At 38.5% G+C, this 18627-nt stretch overlaps 1 protein-coding gene across 1 annotated transcript in view; it reads right to left on the bottom strand.

The window, feature by feature from the left end:
• Positions 1 to 18627, bottom strand: part of ITGAV (integrin subunit alpha V) — a 103174-nt gene that overhangs the window by 58927 nt on the left and 25620 nt on the right. The gene's annotated exons all lie outside the window — the stretch shown is intronic.

The following is an 18627-nucleotide window of genomic DNA, read 5'->3' as shown; positions in this document are numbered from 1 at the left end:
CAGAAGTCTTGGCACAATGAGGCTGGGGTAAGCGTGGTTTTAGTGACTGTTCTTGGCTGCCCCTTTTGCTGCAGCAATCAGTGGAGTGAGGCCAGAGAGGGGCTTGGCAATCTTTTTTTTTTTTTTTTTTTTTTAAGATTTTATTTATTTATTTGTCAGAGAGAGAGTGAGTGAGAGCGAGCACAGGTAGACAGAGTGGAAGGAAGAGTCAGAGGGAGAAGCAGGCTCCCTGTGGAGCAAGGAGCCCGATGTGGGACTCGATCCCAGGACGCTGGGATCATGACCTGAGCCGAAGGCAGCTGCTTAACCAACTGAGCCACCCAGGCGTCCCGGGGCTTGGCAATCTTCAGGAACCGATGCTGCAGCAGCTCTTTGGCTGAACCTCTCTTCTCCACATCCACCTCAGGACAGCGGTTCAGAACATCCCAGAAGAAAGCTGACAGCTTCTCTGGGTTCTGAAGCCCTGGGGTCCCATTGGTGGCAATGAGGTACAAGGCTCTCAGAGGATTTTCACTGATGTATGGGGGCTCCCCTTCAATCATTTCAATGGCCATGATTCCCAGGGACCAGATGTCAACCTTAGGTCCATAGGCCTTCCGTGTCACAACCTCTGGTGCCATCCGGTATGGAGTTCTCACCATGGTGCTCTGTTTGCTCTGCTCTGGGGTGATCTGGGCACAGAACCCAAAATCGGTTAGCTTGACAGAGAAGAGAGGAGAGGAGAGGAGGAGAGGCGAGGAGAGGATCCTTTCCACTGAAAAGCTGTTAAATTGTTCAAGAAAAAAATTATGGAAACATCCATAAAGTATTTAGGGAAAGAGAAACTATTTTTTTTCTTTTTTTGAGAGAGAGAGAGTAATTATTTTTAAAGTCTAGTCTGTTCTTCTTAAAATCCATTTATATTAATCATTCTTTATAAGCATTCATTCCAAGGGGCACCTGGGTGGCACAGTGGGTTGAGTGTCTGACTCTTGGTTTTGGCTCAGGTCATGATCTCAGGGTCCTGAAATGGAGTCCTCCATCAGATTCCGAGCTCAGCCTGGAGTCGGCTTGAGATTCTCTCACTCACCCCTCTGTCCCCATCCCCACTCACATGAGAACTCTCTCAATCTAAAATAAATAAATAAATCTTAAATACATAAATATATATATATATACATGTATATATATTTTTACATGTAATTTACATGTATTGCAAGAAATTTACATGTATATATACATGTAAATTATATATACATATATATAAATTATATATACATATATATATACATATATACATGTAAATTTCTCTTTTTTTTAAGATTTTATTTATTTATTTGATAGAGAGCACAAGTAGGCAGAGAGGCAGGCACAAGGAGAAGCAGACTCCCTGCTGAGCAGGGGGAGACCAACGTGGGACTCGATCCCAGAACCAAGAGATCGTGACCTGGGCCAAAGGCAGATGCTTGCTTAACTGACTGAGCCGCCCAGGCACCCCTCTTTTCCATTATTTTCAAAAATATTTTCTTTAATATGTCAAGCTCCAAAGGCCTCTATCTGTAGTCTAAATATAGCTATTCTTTGTCAGTGGTCACAAATATACATTTTTAGGGGCGCCTGCGTGGCTCAGTGGGTTAAAGCCTCGGCCTTCGGCTCAGGTCATGATCCCAGGATCCTGGGATCGAGCCCCACATCAGGCTCTCTGCTCAGCAGGGAGCCTGCTTCCTCCTCTCTCTCTGCCTGCCTCTCTGCCTACTTGTGATCTCTGTCAAATAAATAAATAAAATATTAAAATATTAAAAAATTTTAAAAAAATATATACATTTTTAGAAGTAGAAGGAAGTAGAAATGGAACTTATTTATTATATGCCTTTCACCATGAAAACCAAGGTTTCCCAGCAGTGGTTGGCTTGACTCTGAAGCCTATGTTCACCTTGCCATCACCACTGGGAACAATACATACCAATGACCCATAGATCACTAATCCATCTGTCCACAGACCCCCTTATATTTCCCATCCTTCTACAGTTAGGTTAAAGCCACATAGCTAGTGGTTGCCAATAAGATGAGCAGAAGTGGCAGATGTCACTCACAGTTAAAAGTGGGTGTGAGCTCACTAATCCTCAAAGAAATGCAAATAAAAACCACAGTAAGATATCATCTCACACCAGCTAGGATGGAAATTACCCAAAAACAACAAAACAAAACAAAAAACAAAAGCTAAAAACAAAGCTAACAAGTGTTAGTGAGAACGTGGAGAAGAGGGAACCCCTATACATTACAAGTGGAAGTGTAAACTGATACAGCCATTATGGAAAACAGTATGGAAGCTACTCAAGAAATTAAATATGGAACTGTTGTATGATCCAGGAATCCAACTTCTAAGTATAAAGGAATGAAATCACTAAGCTCAAAGGGTGTCTGTATTCCCATGTTCACTGCAGCATTACTCATAACAGCCAAGACATGAAAGCAACCTAAATACCTACCAATAGGTAAAAAAGACAGGATACAAGAGAACGTTTTTTAGCCACAAAAAAGAATATCCTGCCAGTTGAGAACACTGACGGATCTAGAGAATATTATGCTAAGTGAAATACGTCAGACACAGACAAATACTTCATTATATCACTTATAAGTGTAATCTAAAATAATCAACTCACTAAAAAGCAAATAAAACCAAAAAAAGTAGATATGAAATCTACATGTTTTCTCTTTCCCATCCATTAGGCTAGAATAGATGGTAAAATCACATGATAAAAGCAGCTTTGGCCCAAGCTCTGAAATGGTTAAAAGCAGCCGAATGACCCACACTAGAGGATGATATGAACAAGAGTCTTTTTTATTTTTTAAGTGAAATTCGGGGTTTTGTTTGGAAATAAAGCATGACTGATTCCAAAAGGGCCTGACCAACAATTACAAAGAAGTTTAGCCTCCGGACAAAATGGGATTTAACTGATAATTTTCAATGATTTAAACCATAAAATTTATGGTTACAATTTACTTAACAGGATTTTTTTATTCCACTGCAAGCTAACTGTTCTCTTACTGTGCTACAGACTTTCTATTCTATTCTAACTACAAAGGAGATGAAGGCATTTACCTCTCACATTAATGAAGGAGGAGAAATACAGCAGGACTGTGAAACAGCTGGTGCTTGGATTCACTGCCACTCATTGTCCCCTGAGACCACAAATAAACTCAGGTAATAGTAGCCCAAGGGAACTGGGCTAATGAGCTAAGAATGCATGTGAACAAAAAGTGCAACATTCTCAGAATTGCTACGTCTCCCTTCTGCTTTCATTTAAAACAAAGCCTTTTCAGCAAGATCCTAAAGACGTCCAAGAAGAAATAAAGCTTTTTTTTTTACTAGAAGAAAACTTTGCCTGTACCACATCAGAAAGGCTCAAATTAAGGCTCCATACATTTCCTCATAAGCTCTATAACTGCCAGTTTCAAAAACAAAATGATGCAGAACCAGTATTACTATATTCTTTGTTGGGGAAGGAGGATGTCTATCTTTTATGGTTTTTTTAATTGAAATTTAATTAACATATAATGTATTATTAGTCTCAAGGTAGAGTTCAGTAGAGGTCATCAGTCTTTTTTTTTTTTTTTTTTTTTGAAGATTTTATTTATCTGACAGAGCACAAGAAGACTGAGCAGCAGGCAGAGGTAGAGGGGAAGGGAGAAGCAGGCTCACCGCTGAACAAGGAGCCTGATGCAGGGCCCGATCCCAGTACCCTGGGATCATGACCTGAGCAAAAGGCAGAGGCTTAACCAACTAAGCCACCCAGGGGACCTGTCAAGAGTCCCAGGGCTCATCACATCACATGCCCTCCTTAATGTCCATCAGCCAGTTACCCTATCCCTCCACCATCTCCACTCCAGCAACCCTCAGTTTATTTCCTATGATTTAGAGTCTCTTGGGGTTTATCTCCCTCTCTGATTTCATCATTTTCTTTTTTTCCTCTCTTCCCCTATGATCTTCTGTTTTGTTTCTTAAATTCCACTTATGAGGAAGATAATATAATGTCTTCCTCTGATTGACTTATTTCACTTTCATAATACCATCTAGTTCCACCCACGTCATTGCAAATGGCAAGATTTTCGTTTTTTGATGCCTAAGTAATATTCCACTATATACATATACCACATCTTCTTTATCCATGCATCTGTCGCCCTGGCATCAGGGCTCTTTCCATAGTCTGGTTATTGTAGATGCTGCTGCTATGAACATTGGAGTGCAGGTGCCCCTTCAGATCATTACATTTGTATCTTTGGGGTAGATACCTGGTAGTACAATTGCTGGGTCATAAGGTAGCTCTATTTTCAACTTCTTGAGGAATCTCTGCGCTATTTTCCAGAGTGGCTTGCATTCCCACCAACAGTGCAAGAGGGTTCCCCTCTTTGCACATCCTCACCAGCATCTGTCATTTCTTGACTTGTTAATTTTAGCCATTCTGACTGGTGTGAGGTGATATCTCATTGTGGTTTTGATTTGTATTTCCCTAATGCTGAGTGATGTGGAGCACTTTTTCATGTGTTGGTTGGCCATTAGGATATCTTCTTTGGAGAAATGTCTGTTCATGTCTTGAGTCTGGTAAGTTCTTTATAGATTTTGGATACTAGCCCTTTATCTGATAAGACATTTGCAAATACCATCTCCCATCTGTCAGTTGTCTTTTGGTTTTGTCAACTGTTTCCTTTGTTGTGCAAAAGCTTTTTATCTTGATAAAGTCCCAAGAGTTGTTTTTGCCTTTGTTTCCCTTGCCACTGGAGCCATGTCTAGCAAGAAGTTGCTACCGCTGAGGTAACACAGGTTGCTGCTGGTGATCTCCTCCAGGATTTTGATGGATTCCTATCTCACATTGAGGTCATTCATCAATATTGAGTCTATTTTTGTGTATGTTGTAAGGAAATGGTCCAGTTTCATTCTTCTGCATGTGGCTGTCCAATCTTCCCAATACCATTTGTTGAAGAGACTGTCTTTTTCTGTTGGATATTTTCCCCCTTTTGTCAAAGATTAGTTGACCATAGAGTTGAGGGTCCATTTCTGGTTCTCTATTCTGTTCCACTGATCCAGGTGTCTGTTTTTGTGCCAGTACCTTACCGTCTTGATGATTACACCTTTGTAATAGAGCTTGAAGTCCAGAATTATGATGTCACCAGCTTTGGTTTTCTTTTTCAACATTCCTTTGGCTATTTAGGATCTTTTCCGGTTCCAAACAAATTTTAGCATTTTTTTGTTCAAGATCCATGAAAAAAACTAATGGTACTTTAACAGGGGTTGGATTGAATGTATACATTGCACTAGGTAGCACAGACATTTTAACAATATTTATTCTTCCAATCCATGAGCATAGAACATTTTTCTAATTCTTTGTGTCACCCTCAATTTCTTTCATGAGTGTTTTATAATTTTCAGTTACTATCCATAGCCTCTTTGGGTAGGTTTTTTCCTATAGATATCTTCTGCTTTTTGGTGCAACTGTAAATGGGATCAACTCCTTAAATTCTCTTTCTTCTGGCTCATTGTTAGCATATAGAAATGCAACTGACTTCTGTACAATAATTTTTATATCCTGCCACTTTGCTGAATTCCTGAATGAGTTCTAGCAGTTTTGGGGTGGAGTCTTTCAAATTTTCCACATAAAGTATCAAGTCATCTGCAAGGAGTAACAGTTTGACTTGTCTTTGCCAATTCAAATGCCTTTTGTTTCAGGAGTCTAATTGCTGAGGCTATGACTTCTGGTATTATGTTGAAGAACAGTGGTGAGAGTGGACATCCCTTCCATGTTCCAGTCCTTAGGGGGGAAACTGTCAGTTTTTTCCCACTGAGAATGATATTCACTGTGGGCTTTCCATATATGGCTTTATGATACTGCAGTATATTCCCTCTATCCCTACACTTAAGTTTTAATCAAGAAAGGATGCTTTAGGGGTGCCTGGGTGGCTCAGTCAGTTAAGCAGCTGCCTTCAGCTCAGGTCATGATCCCAGGGTCTGGGGATCAAGTCCTGCATCAGGCTCCATGCTTGGCAGGGAGTCTGCTTCTCCTTCTCCCTCTGCCTGCTGATCTGCCTATTTGTGCTCTCTGTCAAATAAATAAAATCTTTTTTAAAAATTTAAATAAAGAAAGGACACTTTACTTTGTCAAATGCTTTTTCTGCATCTACTGAGAATATCATATGGTTCTTGTTCTTTCTTTTATTAATGTAGTGTATCACATTGACTGATTTGAGGATATTGAACCAACACTGCAGCCCAGCAATAAACCCCACTTGGTCATGGTCAATAATTTTTTTTTTTTTGCAGTGTAATTTTTTTTAAATTTATTTTTTATAGACATATATTTTTATCCCCAGGGGTACAGGTCTGTGAATCACCAGGCTTACACACTTCACAGCACTCACCAAAGCACATACCCTCCCCAATGTCCATAATTCCACTCCCTTCTCCCAAACCCCCTCCCCCCAGCAACCCTCAGTTTGTTTTGTGAGATTGTGAATAATCCTTTTAATGTACAGTTGGATCCTACTGGCTAGTATCTTGGTGAGAACTTTGGCATCCACGTTCATTAAAGATATTGGTCTGTAATTCTCTTTTTTGCTGGGGTCTGGTTTAAGGAACAAGGTAATGCTAGCCTCACAGAAAGAGTCTGGAAGTTTTCCTTCCATTTCTATTTTTTGAAACAGCTTCAGAAGAATAGGTATTAATTCTTCTTTAAATGTTTGGTAGAATCCCCCTAGTAAGCCATCTGGTCCTGGACTCTTGTTTGTCAGGAGATTTTTTTATTACTGCTTCAATTCCTTCCCAATTATGCGTTTATTCAGGTTTTCTATTTATTCCTGTTTCAGTTTTAATAGTTTATATGTTTCTGGAAATGCATCCATGTCTTCCAGATTGCTTAATTTGTTGGCATATAGCTGCTCATTATATGATCTTATAATTGTTTTATTTCTTCGTGTTAGTTGTGATCTCTCCTCCTTCATTCAAGATTTTATCAGGGTCCTTTATCTTTTCATTTTGTTAAGTCTGGCCAGGGGTTTATCAGTCTTATTTATTCTTTCAAAAAACCAGCTCCTAGTTTTGTTGATCTGCTCTACTATTCTTTGGTTTCTATTTCATTGATTTTTTTCTCTAGCCTTTATTAATTCTTTTCTTCTACTGGGTTTAGGCTTAATGTGCTGCTCTTTCTCCAGCTCCTTTAGGTGTAAGGTTAGGTTGTATATTTGAGACCTTTCTTGTTTCTTGAGAAAGGCTTGTTACTACTATATACTTGCCTCTTAGGATTGCTTTTGCAGCATCCTAAAGATTTTGAACTGTTGTGTTTCATTTTGAACAGTTATGTTTTCGTTTTCATTTCTTTCCATTTTTTTTATAATTCCATAATTTTTAAAATTCTTCTTTAATTTCCTGGTTGACCCATTCATTTTTAATAGGATGCTCTTTAGCCTCCATGTATTTGAGTTCTTTCCAACTTTCCTCTTGTGAATGAGTTCAAGTTTCAAAGCACTGTGGTTTGAAAATACACAGGGAATGACCCCAATCTTTCGGTACCAGTTGTGACCCATATTCTGGAGAATGTTCTACATGCACTCAAGGAGAATGTGGACTTGTTGCTTTAGGATGGAATGCTCTGAATGCTCTGAATATATCTGTGAAGTCCACCAGGTCCAGTGTGCCATTCAAAGCCCGTTTCCTTTTTGATCTTCTGTTTAGATGACTTGTCCACTGCAGTGAGTGGGGTATTAAAGTCCCCTACTATTGGGGCACCCGGTAGCTCAGTGGGTTAAAGCCTCTGCCTTCGGCTCAAGTCATGATCCCAGAGTCCTGGGATCGAGCCCCGCTTCAGGCTCTCTCTGCTCAGCAGGGAGCTTGCTTCCCTCTGTCTCTCTGCCTGCCTCTCTGTCTACTTGTGATCTCTATCTGTCAAATAAATAAATTTTTTAAAAAATTTAAAAAAAAAAAGATTTTTTTAAAAAGTCCCCTACTATTGGGCGCCTGGGTGGCTCAGTGGGTTAAGCCGCTGCCTTAGGCTCAGGTCATGATCTCAGGGTCCTGGGATCAAGTCCTGCATGGGGCTCTCTCCTCAGCGGGGCGCCTGCTTCCCTCTCTCTCTCTCTGCCTGCCTCTCCATCTACTTGTAATTTCTCTCTGTCAAATAAATAAATAAAATCTTAAAAAAAAAAGTCCCCTACTATTATTGTAATAGTATCAATATGTTTCTCTAATTTTGTTATTGATTGGTTTATAGAATTGGCTGCTCCCATGTTAGGGGCATCAATATTTATAATTCTTAGATCCTCTTGTTGGATAGACCCTTTATTTATAATATAGTGGTTTTTCCTCATCTCTTATTACAATCTTGGTTTAAAATCTAATTTGTCTGATATAAGGATTGCTACCCTAGCTTTCTCTTGATGTCCATTAGCATGATAAATGTTCTCCACCCCCTCACTATCATTCTGGAGGTGCTTTGGGTCTAAAATGCATCTCCTGCAGACAGCATATGGATATGTCTTGCTTATTTATCCAATCTGATACCCTGTGTCTTTTGATTGGGGCATTTAGCCCATCTACCAGAGTAACTACTGACAGATACAAATTTAGTGCCACTGTATTCCCTGTAAAGTCACTGTTTCTGGTCTATGTTACTTTGGGCTCTCTCTTCACTTAGAGGATCCCCTTTAATATTTCTTGCAGGCATGGTTTAGTGATCACAAATTCTTTTCTTGTTTAAGATGTTATTTATTTATTTGACAGAGAGAGATCACAAGTAGGCAGAGAGGCAGGTGGGGCGGGGGGGGGGGGGGGGCTCCCTGCTGAGCAGAGAGCCCAATGCAGGACTCAGTTCCAGGATTCTGAGATCATGACCTGAGCCAAAAGCAGAGGCTTAACCCAATGAGCCACCCAGGCACCCATCACAAATTCTTTTAACTGCTATTTGTCCTGGAAGCTTTTTCTCTCTCCTATTTTGAATGACATCCTGGCTGGATAAAGTATTCTTGGCTGCATCTTTTTCTCATTAAGCACTCTGAATATATCATGCCAGTCCCTTCTGGCCTGCCAGGTCTCTGTGCATAGGTCAGCTGCCAATCTAATGTTTCTACCATTTTAGGTTAAGGTAAAGGTTGTCCTGAGCTGCTTTCAGGATTTTCTCTTTGTCTCTGAGATTTACAAGCTTCACTATTATATGTCAAGGTGTTGAACTATTTTTATTGATTTTTGAGGGTGACTCTCTGTGCCTCCTGGACTTGAATGCCTGTTTCCTTCCCCAGATTAGACAGGTTCTTAGCTAGAATTTGCTCCCAAATACCTTCTGCCCCTCTCTACCCCTCTTCTTCTGGGATCCCAATAATTCTAATATTGTTTCACCTTATGGCATTACTTACCTCTCAAATTTTCTCCTCATGATCCAATAACTGTCTATCTCTCTTTGTCTTAGCTTCTTTACTCCCCATCATTTTGTCTTCTATGTCACTAATTCTCTTTTCTGCCTCATTTATCCTAGTAGAGTTAGAGCCTCCACTTTTTATTGCATCTCAATAGCCTTTTTATTTAAACTTGATTAGATTTTAGTTATTTCTCCAGAAAGGGATTCTCTGGTATTTTCTATGCTTTTTTCAAGCCCAGCTAATATTTTTATAATTGGTATTCTGAACTCTAGGTCTGACATCTTACTTATACGCACACCGATTAGGTCCCTGGCAGTCAGTACTCTCATTCTCTTTTTTTGAAGTGGGTTTTCCTTCTTGTCATTCTGTCCAGAGGAGAACAGGTGAACAGAAGAACAAAGTACTAAAATGGAAATATCAGCCCCCAGAAAAATATACACTAGACAAATCAAAAGAGACCCAAAAAACAAACAAAAAATTTTAATTAAAAAGAGAGAATATAATCCAATTGGTGAACAAAACAGAGGAACACACTGGATCCTGTGTGTATTTTGGTCTGTTTGTTAAAAGAAAGTGCATCTCAAAACTGCAAAGAAAGAGAAACTTATAAATACAAAAATAAAATTAAATACAATGAATGAATAAAATGTAAGTGTAAAAATGAAAATTTAAGATTTTTTTAAAAAAGAGTTGATAATATAAGAAATTGGTATAAAAAGGATAGTGGAAAAAATTAATTGAAAAACTACAGAATTTTGAAAAAAAAAAAAAAAAAGCATAAATTCTATATACTATTTTCCCCTAGTGTTCAAGGGAGTTTTGCCGTTCTCTCTGATCAGAAACTTGGTTTTAGCTGGATGTTCTCGCTGATCTTCTGGGGAAGGGGCCTGTTGCACTGAATTCTCAAGTGTCTTTCCCCCTGGCAGAACTGTACTGTCTTTGCCAGGGGGCCAGGCTAAGTACGTTGCTCCTGATTGCTCTATGTGGCTTTTGTTCCTTTAGAGGATGACGATGACCATGAGAATGGGGGCCTCCCAATCTCCAGTCCCAGAGCTGAAAGTCCCACTCTTCAGTGCACCCTCAGAGAAAAGTTGGCAATCACTCTGGTTTCCCTGGTCTCCAACTGCATGGTGCTCAACCAGCCCATGACCCCATTTCAAGTCTCCAAACCCTGCAAATTCCTACAGCGTGCACTTGCACAGCTCCTCCAAGGGAAGGGATGGAGGTCTCACTGAGGTTCTGTCCCTTGCCGTGCCCCAAATGAGCCGTGGTTCCAGGTCATGGCAACCTGGAGCTGAGAGCCCATCCTGGGGTCACTGATCATAGCTGGCCTCCTACTCTGATGCCTGGAAACTCTGCCACACTCAGGCACACATGATCTTCCTGTGACCCCAGGGATCCTGAGACCACACTGTTCCACCTAGGATTCTGCCCCATTTTGCCACCTCAATGGAGCAGACTTTTACTGATTTTGCCCTCCACTGCTATATTACTTTCTGGTGCTGGCCTAAGAAGTCCCCACCCCCCTGCAGTTTATCTTCTCATAGATCACCTCGGATTCAGTTCTTTGCACCTCCTACCTTGCAGAAAGTGGTTGCTTTTCTGTTTGTAGAATTGCACCTATTCTTTTTTAGACCTCTGGTTGAGTTCACAGGTATTCAGAATGATCTGACAACTATCTAGCTGAATTCCTGGGACCAGACAAAACTAAGGTCTCCTATTCCTCTGTCATTTTGGACTATCCAAAATCACTATATTCTTGCCAATACAATTATTCCTGCCTACAAGACCTGATCCAGATTCTTCAAAAATGTCAATGTCAAGAAAAACAAAACAGTAACGGAGATTCAAGAAAGAAGAATGAAATACAGTAACCCAATGGAAGATATGATCTTTGAATCTTGTGTCTAAAATTCTTTTAAAAGTTACAAAGAACTTTGTTAGGATAATTGTGGAAATTTAAATATGGACTATACAGTATATAACCGTACTATAATAATAACACATTACCAGGCTGTGATAATAGTGTTCTGATTATGTAAGGGAAGATCCTAGTTTTTAGAAGATACATGCTCTGATACTTAGGGGAAAAATGTTAACATATCTGCAGAAATGGTTGAATGCAGATGAAGTATATATTGTTCACTATATTACAGTTTCAAATTTTATGTAAGTTTAAAAATGTTAACAGCATAGCAACCAAAAAGTACACACTATATATATTATAAGGCCCCAATAGGATATCTTCTATTTCTTTTTATTTGAACTCTTTATTATACTCTGATTATAAAACATTACAAAACAAATTAAGACATAAAGCCACATGTACGAATGCATCTAATTTCCACAATCCCCCATAAAGAAATGACCTCTGCTAATATTTTAGTGTCTATCCTAATGACTTGTTTCATGAATACATGCAAATCCTTTTATCTGTAGAATATATATTTTAAGCCAATATTTACAAAACATTGAAGTTATTATTATATATAAATGTACATACCTTCCCTCCCTTAACAATACATTAAAAAGGTTGACCTACAACACTATTTTCATTGTTATGTAGTACATCGCTATATAGCCATAAAGTAGTTTATTTAACCAATTCTTACCTCCCTCAGTTTCATTTAAGAATATTTCTATTTTGATTTAAGAGACATACACATTCCCTTGGGCACCTATGTGGCTCAGTCGGTTAAGCTTCTGACTTTGGCTGAGGTCATGATCCCAGGATCCTGAGATCAAGTCCCATGTCAGGTTCCCTGCTCAGCAGGGAGTCCACTTCAACCTCTCCCTCTGCCCTTCCCCCACTTATGCTCTCTGTTCTCTCTTGTGCTCTCTCAAATGAATAAATAAAATCTTAAAAAAAAAAAAAAGAAACATACACATTTCCTCACATTCTTATCTACTTTCTCTTCTAATATACGTAAGAAGCACAGCATAATAAGCACTGTTGGGGTTTGAGATGGACTAAATGAAAAATTAACACAATAAACCCTTCAGAAAATGGTGTGTAATATATAATATTATTATAATGGAGAAATTTTTTTCAAGGTTCCAGGATACACTTATTTTTACAGGTAAGAGTTGCCTTACCCTCAGGCCCCAGCTCCAGAAACAAGTCATGTACAGTCTTACCTGCAATTCCCTGTTCAATTCCCACCTGCTTTTGCAATCATGGGCTTCTAACCTGGAAAACCTTATTCCTTTCCATTCTTGATTAAAACCCTTAAGTTGTAGTTGTCTTGTCATGACCCTAACGCAAGATCAAATAAAGGAGTTTGACCCTGGGAAATACCTAACAAAGACACAAGCACAGAACAAGCAATGACGGTGGAGCTCTGGCAGAGGAATGTGTGAGGTGTTACCAGAAGAGGGTGGCAGAGAACAAGGAAGAGAATGCTTTCTAGGCCAAGGGACATGTGTGGCAAGAAATGGAAGAGTGGGTATGACTGAATTTTTCAGAAAACTGTGAGCTGTTGGCTATGACTAGAGGGAAGGGTCAGGAGGGGCATGGTTGTCAAGAGCTTTATTTACTGCCATGCTAAGAATGGGTTCCATGGGGTTTTTTAATTGCCCTCTATGCTAAGCAATTTTTCTTTAATTATATTCCTGAAAAGTGGAAGAAGTTTCCTTTTAATAAACTATCTCTGTGAACTTCTTTTTTCCTGAAGAAAGACTTTTCTCTAAATTTGCAGCAGTAGCAACAGGATAGGACTCCACACTGTCATGTAGCATAAGCTTCTCAACTGCCACCATATTCTATTTCCTTTTTAAACAAGCATCAAAAACATTCGCTGCTACAATGATTATGATATCTGCCTTTGTGGATAACAGGTTTAGCTTAAGCTAGAAAATGTCCTGGAAAAGAATTTAAAATTTTATAAACTTTTGTTTTATTTTCATCACCAAGTATTGTGGAACACAAAAATCCAAAGTTCTTTCCATTTGGCAAGCTATTCCCAATAGTTTTTTATAAGAATGAAGGACTACCAGTCAAGTGCGAAAATGCATCAAGCTATAAGGTTCTTTTAAAAAAAAAGAAATTATTTATGTATTTGACAGAGAGACAGAGATCACAAGCAGGAAGAGAGGCAGGCAGAGAGAGAGGGAAACAGGCTCCCTGATGAGCAGAGACTGATCATGACTTGAGCCGTAGGCAGAGGCTTAACCCACTGAGCCACCCAGGAGCCCCTTTCTGGTTCTTTTTGATACAAAAAAAGTACATTTCAAAAACCTAGAGCTGGGAAGCCTGGGTGGCACAGTCAATTAAGAGGCTGCCTTCAGCTCAGGTCATGATCCCAGGGTCCTGGAATCGAGCCCTGAGTCAGGCTCCCTGTTCAGTGGTGAGTATGCTTCTCCCTCTTCTTTTGCCCCTCCCCCCTGCTCTCTCTCTCTCTCCCTCTCTCAAATAAGTGAATAAAATCTTAAAAAAAGGGTGCCTGGGTGGCTCAGTGGGTTAAGCCGCTGCCTTCGGCTCAGGTCATGATCTCAGGGTCCTGGGATCGAGTCCTGCATCGGGCTCTCTGCTCAGCAGGGAGCCTGCTTCCTCCTCTCTCTCTCTGCCTGCCTCTCTGCCTACTTGTAATCTTTCTCTGTCAAATAAATAAATAAATCTTTAAAAAAAAAAAATCTTAAAAAAAAAAAACTTAGGCAAAAGTCTTCAAGAAAATACATATTATCCATTGCTTTGAATGCTTTCAGTTTTAATAAGGTCACAAACTCAGATTACCAAATTTTCAAGAAGTTTCCTCAACAGGAAGTTTTCCTTTACCAATCAGAACTTTTTTCCCAGAAAGTTAAAATAATTATCTTGAAATAAAATACTTGCTTCCGGTGTAAATTTCATCCAGAGGAAGTGTGAACAGAGGGGTGGGTGAGGAGAAAGAAAAGAAAAGTGTACTCTCTGAATAAACCGACAAGAGGTTCATTCATAACCTGGCTGAAACTGGCAGCAATTCTGGGGCCTGAGTGAAGTAAATAGTTGGAGTCACAGCCCTGAAGTCACCATTTCAAGTGACACTGGGACTCCACAGACTGCCTGGACCACACCACCAACCTTGAAAGGGAAATTAGACACAGACAACTGCAGAGACTGCAGAGCCATATGAAATGCTTCCTCAGGCAACAGTCAAGAAAGAACAAAAATTTTTCCTTTTTTAAGGTTGATTTATTTTAGGGGAGGGGGAAGGGCTGTGGGAGAGAGAAAATCCTGAAGCAGACTACCCACTGGGCGCAGGGCCCCAACGCAGGGCTCTAACTGAGGTCATGACCTGAGCCAAAACCAAAAGCCCAATGTTTAACCAAGTGAGCCACCCAAGTACCCCATGAACAAAGATTTCTACCCATAGTTCTATAAAACACCTTGGAAGACCAGCTCTGATCTTCCAAATAAATTAAAGGGGAAAAGAGTATCTCACAATGGTAAAAATGAGAAGAAACTGACATGTGTTACATAACATAAAACTCTGTACTGTCACTTTCAAAAATACAGAGAAAAATGTTGCTAGAGAAACTTGATGTTAATTAGCAAGTTAGTCACTAGAGGGTTGAAAATTTAATGTCTTTTTTTGCCTGCGTTTAAACTGTCAATTGCAATTTATCAGACCCCTATGACTGAATATTTCAGGACAGAAGCATATTGAGCAGAGCAAACTGTCACAGCTTTAGACTGCCCCAATTAGGAGCCAGCGCTTTCCTCCGAGTGTTTCAAAAGACACTGATGAACATTGAACTTGCTCTACAGGGCATGTTTTTTTAAGACAAAGTTACCTTATCACCCTAAAGCTAATCTTTGTTTTGTTGTTGTTTCTTCTTTTCATACATAAAGAATAACCTTTGGAGCAACAAGATTATGTCTTCTTTTTTGAAACCAAAGTCAAAAAGAATGAACCAAGGCAATAAGCTTCTATTTAGAAGTTACCTGTGTTTTTACTCATTTGGTTCCTATTCATAATTATATGACTCTATGGGTCAAGAAATTATTTAGGTCCTCAGAGAGCTTATTCTTTGCTCAAACAAGTGACTAGTAAAATAATGTGATATACAGCATCATGGTAACTATAGTTAATAATACTGTATTATGTATTTTAACGTTGCTAAGGCAGTGGATCTTAAAAGTTCTCCTAACAAGAAAAAAATTTCTGTAACTATGTATGGTGACAGATGGTAACTAATTGTGGTGATCATTTTGTAGTACATACAAATATCTAATAATTACGCTGCCTATCTGAAACAAGTATCACATATGAATTGTACCTCAATAAAAACAAAACAAACAAACAAAAAAACCAATGCTTTACCCCACAGTCATCTTTTAATAAACAATTTACAAGTTTCTTTAAGCAGCTTTTTGCCTCAAACGTAACTTTTGCTCAGTTGCATTTCATATAAATTTGCATCAAAGAAAAATCTCCCAATATTGCTCACTTATTTTGAAAATTAACAGGCCAGAGGAAGAATCTCTTTGATCATTCAGTTAAATAAAATCATAGGTACCTCCTACATTTAAATGCAAGGCGTATATAGCAGTAAATGAGAAAGATAAGGTCCCTGGCTTTTAAGAGAGAAATGATAAACAAATAATTATGTAAGATGTCTTCAGGGAGTCACAAATACTATCAAAGATGTTTGGGAGAAAACAATAAAGAGGTAGTCAGACAGGACTGGTATTTGCAATCTAATGCTCTTGTGAAATAACGTATTTCACTGATTCGGAGCTACAAATATTAGGATACTATTAACATCTTTGAAATCAGAGTATTACAGTCAGTAGTGACTTAAAATTAGCATGTTTAGAAATACATATAATACATTTTGACATCAATGGCACTATTACATTTACAGTCAAATGATTTTTTTTTAAAGATGCCAAGAAAATTCAATGGGAATGAAATACTGTTTTCAACAAATGGTAATGGGACAACTGGATCCCTTACACAGGCAAAAAGATTAATGAGAAACCCTATTTCAAACCATACAAAACAACAACAACAACAACAAAACAGATCACAGACTTAAACCTAAGAGCTAAAAGTATAAAATGTTTAAAAGAAAACAAGAATAAACCTTAAAATCTTACATTAGACAAGATTTAGGAAACCAAAGTCCAAGAGATAAAAAGTTGGCAAACTGGACTTAATCAAAATTCAGAACTTTTGAGCTTTAAAACACATCATTAAAAAAAAGTGAAAAGGCAACCCAGAGCATAGGAGAAAATATCTGCAAAGCTTATATTCAATAGGAGACCTGTATACATCATGAACACACACACACACCTAGCCCAATTAAAAATAGGCAAAGTACTTGAATAGATGTTTCTCCCAAAGGGATACACATATAGCCAATACGTACATGAAAAGATGCTCAACATCACTAACCATCAGGTCTACCAAATCAAAACCACAGTGAAATATCACTTCACATTCACTAGGATGACTATAATGAGATAAAACAACATATGTCCATAAGGATGTGGAAAAACTGGAATCCTCACATATTGCTAGTAGGAATGTAAAATGGTATGGTGTGGCCAATTTTTAAAATAGTTTGGCAGTTTCTTTAAAAAGCTAAACACAGAGTTACTTTATGACCCAGTAATTCCACTCCTAGCATTCATCCAAGAGAAATGAAAACATATGTCTAAAGACTTGCACATGATTGTTCACAGCAACATTATTTACAGTAACCAAAAAGAAACAGCCCAAATGTACATTTACTGGTGAATGAATAACCAGGGGTTCAAGAATGCTGCCAGACAATAAAAGAGGAATGGAGTACTGACACATGTGGCCACATGGATGAACTTCCAGACACAAAAGACCACATAGTATATAACTCTATTTCTACTAAATATCCAGAGAAGGGAAACACACAGGCCTAGAAAGTAGACTTGTGATTGCTCAGGGTTAGGGGTGCAAATGGGAGAGTGACTGACCATGAACATGGTGAGGGAAATGCTCTGGAATTAAATTACAATGCTGTAAAACTCTATAAACATGTACAATTCAGTGTACACTTAAGAACTGCACACCAGTGAGCTGTATGGTAAATTACATCTCAGTAAAGCTGTTGTAAAAAACAAATAACAAATCTGTCAAGTGCAGAGGTAACTGCAATACTGAGCAAAAATGTATGTATATAACAAAGACTGCTTTTCAAAATTAATAGAAATAAACAGATGCTTTAGTAGGGTAACAGATAAAGAATAAGAATAGAAAATACCAAAAAAAAATAGAAAGAGCTAATAAACATATGAGAAAAGACTTAAACCTCCCTAGAAATCAGAAATAGAAATTAAAACATAAATGTTTCATCTGTGGGACTAAGCAAGACTAAGAAAGCTTGATTCAGGGATAGGCTGCATCACTTTTTCCTATTTAGCAAATTTGTATCAGACGTATGTTTAAAAAAAACATATCTCACTGGCTTCTAAGTTTCATTTTTAGAAATTCTAAGTAAATAAAAATATGAACAAAGACTTAATAAACATGTTCAAAGCTTTGGTATAATAGCTTTAAAAAAGCAACAAAATGCCCCAAAGGAAATAGACTGAACTATAATTTTATGTGTACAGACACACACACAAATATCTACATAGGCCACAGGGTACATACAAAAACACACTATACACACACAAACAAATAAATCCTATGGCTACTAGTTTCCCCAGTGGTTGGGATTTGGGAGATTTTCTTTTCTTTTTACCTCTTGGTGTTTTCTCATTTGTTCAACCAATGAATATGAATTATTTATATGTTCTAAAAAGTGGGGGGTGGGAAGTAGTGTGTGGAAATGTATCAATCTTCACATATAAAAGCTTTAGTCAGGAACTCCTACATCCCCCTCCCCAACTTTTTTTGAGAGAGAGAGAGAGAACACAGACAGAGAAAGAGCGGGCGAGATAATCCCAAGCAGTCTCCACACCCAGCACAGAGCCTGACACAGGGCTTGATTTTACCACCCTGAGATAAAATCAAGAGCAGGATGCTTAAGTAACTGAGCCACCCAGGTGTCCCCTACATTCTCTCCTAATCAATTTTATGTTTACATTTTCACCCCCTACACATAAAGCAGCTTTAGTTCATAAAATTCAAGAATATTTAGTAAACTGAGTATGGATTACTATTCCTATTCCTCTACTCTATGTTTAAATTCTGTTTTAGAGTCAAATTATTGAGCAGAATGTTGCAAAAAATAATCCATTAAAAAAATAAAAATTCTAGATATTATGGAAAACCAAAATAGAAG

Source organism: Mustela nigripes, chromosome 3, assembly GCF_022355385.1.
Source record: "Mustela nigripes isolate SB6536 chromosome 3, MUSNIG.SB6536, whole genome shotgun sequence".
Classification (NCBI taxonomy): Eukaryota; Metazoa; Chordata; class Mammalia; order Carnivora; family Mustelidae; genus Mustela; species Mustela nigripes.
This window is presented reverse-complemented; position numbering and strand designations above follow the sequence as displayed.